Source organism: Oratosquilla oratoria, chromosome 25 (genome assembly GCF_046742065.1).
Source record: "Oratosquilla oratoria isolate Oo_2021 chromosome 25, ASM4674206v1, whole genome shotgun sequence".
NCBI classification, from domain to species: domain Eukaryota; kingdom Metazoa; phylum Arthropoda; class Malacostraca; order Stomatopoda; family Squillidae; genus Oratosquilla; species Oratosquilla oratoria.
The window spans coordinates 58,477,766-58,480,265 of record NC_134801.1 but is presented as its reverse complement, the minus strand read 5'-3'; positions in this window follow the sequence as shown (position 1 = coordinate 58,480,265).

Below are 2,500 nucleotides of genomic sequence, written 5' to 3'. Positions count from 1 at the left end.
GAGAAGAGGAGAGGAGAGGAGAAGTGAGTAGAAGAGAGAAGAGGAGAGGAGAAGAGAAAATTAGGAGAGGAGAAGGGAAGTGAGGAGGAGACGGGAGGAGAGGAGAAGAGAGGAGAGGAGAAGAGAGAAGGGAAGAGTAGAGGAGAGGAGAGGATATAAGAGAGGAGAAGAAAGAAGAGGAGAGGAGAGGTGATGAGAGAAGAAGAGTTGAGAGAAAAAGAGAGGAGAGAAGAGGAGGAGAGATGAGAGGAGAGAAGAGGAGAAGAAAAGTCCCTTCCTGGGCTGAATAAAATCGTGTGTTCCTAACGCTAGGACGAAATCATCCAACAATGTCACAAGATGGTTAGGCGTGGCTCAACAAAGAAATGTCGTAAAGGAGATGATGAATTGCCCAGAATGGCTGCGGGATAAGTCACCTTTGCCCTTCATGCTTGGGAGTTGGGGGGGGAAAGTCCGGGAGGGAAGGAAGGATGGAAGGAGAGGAAAGAGAGAAGGAAAGGAAAGGAAAGAAGTAAGGGAGGAAATAATGAGGAAGGAAAATAGAAAGGGAAGGAGATGGGGAGGTAAGACAAGGAGAAAGGGACGGAGGGAGGGAGGAAGGGGAGGGAGGGAAGGGAAAGGAAGGAAGGGAGGAAGGGAGGAAGGGAGGGAGGTAAAGAGGGAGAGAGAGAGGGAGGAATGGAGGGAGGGAGAGAAGGAGGGAGGGATGGAGGGGGAAGGAAGGAGGGAGTGAAGGAGGAAAGGAGGTAAAGAGGGAGGGAAGGAGGGAGGAAATGAGAGAGGGAGGGAGGGAGAGAGAGAGGTAGGGAGAGAGGGAGTAAGGGAGGGAAGGGAGTGAGTGAGGGAGTGAGGTAAGGAGGGAGAGAGGAAGAGAGTGAAGGAGGAAAGAAACGGAGGGAGGGAGGGAGGAAGGAAGGAAGGGAGGGAGGGAGGGAAAGGGAAGGAATGAAGGGAGGAAGGGAGGGAGGGAGGTAAAGAGGGAGAGGGGGAGGAATGGAGGGAGGGAGAGAAGGAGGGAGGGGTGGAGGGGGAAGGAAGGAGGGAGTGAAGGAGGAAAGGAGGTAAAGAGGGAGTGAAGGAGGGAGGAAATGAGAGAGGGAGGGAGGGAGAGAGAGAGGTAGGGAGGGAGGGAGTAAGGGAGGGAAGGGAGGGAATGAGGGAGTGAGGTAAGGAGGGAGAGAGGGAGAGAGTGAAGGAGGAAAGGTGGGAGGGAGGGAGTGAGGGAGCAAGGGAGGGAAGGGAGGGAGTGAGGGAGTGAGGTAAGGAGGGAGAGAGGGAGAGAGTGAAGGAGGAAAGGTGGGAGGGAGGGAGTGAGGGAGCGAGGAAGTGAGGTAAGGAGGGAGGGAGTGAGGGAGTGAGGTAAGGAGGGAGTGAGGGAGTGAGGGAGTGAGGGAGTGCGGGAGTGAGGGAGTGAGGGAGGGAAGGGCGAATCAACAAAGGCTGGAGCGCAGCGAGGGTGCAAGCAAGCCAACAAAGGCTGCCAGTGACCGGGGAGGCGCAAGCCAGCAGGGAGACAAGCAGGCAAGCAGGCAAGCAGCCAAGCAAGCAGGCAAGCAGGGAAGGATGGAATAAATCAAGCACAAAAGCGAAAAACGAGCCACGCAGAGCAGGCACGGCGAAGAGAGAGGAAGAGGAGAGAGGAAGAGGAGAAAAAGAGAGAAGGAGAGAGGAAGTTACATTATATAGTTACATTAGAGATAAAAAGGTTGTTAGGAATCACATTGGTCCACTATTATCTGCTGACGGTCAACTTGAATATTCAAATGAAGGAATGTGTAATCTCTTAAACAATTATTTTAGCTCGGTATTCGTAAACGAAACACCTCAAAGTGAATTCCAAACTGAAACCTGTGAAAAGTCTGGGGTAAACTTACTCACTACGGTAAATATAACAAAAGAAACAATTAAAAGGTGTATAGACAAACTCAAAGTTAATAAAACACCAGGGCCTGACGGTTGGCATCCAAGAATCTTAAAGGAAATGAAAAATGAGATTGTTGTTCCATTAGAAATTATTTTCAAGAAATCCATCATATCCGGAGATGTCCCAAGAGAATGGAAGCTAGCTAACGTTACTCCCATATTCAAAAAAGGTGACAAAAAGAAACCAAATAACTATAGGCCTATTAGTTTGACTTCGATCGTAGGAAAAATAATGGAAACTATCATCAGAGATGCTATCGAATGTCATTTAGAAAGTAACCGTTTGATAAATGATAGCCAACATGGTTTCAGACGGAAACGTTCTTGCGTGACTAACTTACTCGAATTCTACAACACAGTTGTCTCGAATTATGACAAAAGAAACAATATAGATTTAATATATCTAGACTTTGCAAAAGCTTTTGATACCGTCCCACACGAAAGACTACTTACTAAATTAGCTTTGCATGGAATAAGTGGTAGCCTATTAGGTTGGACTAGTAATTGGTTGAAAGGTCGAAAACAGAGAGTTGTTTTAAATGGAAAAACTTCTGGATGGAAAAGTGTTGCAAGTGGA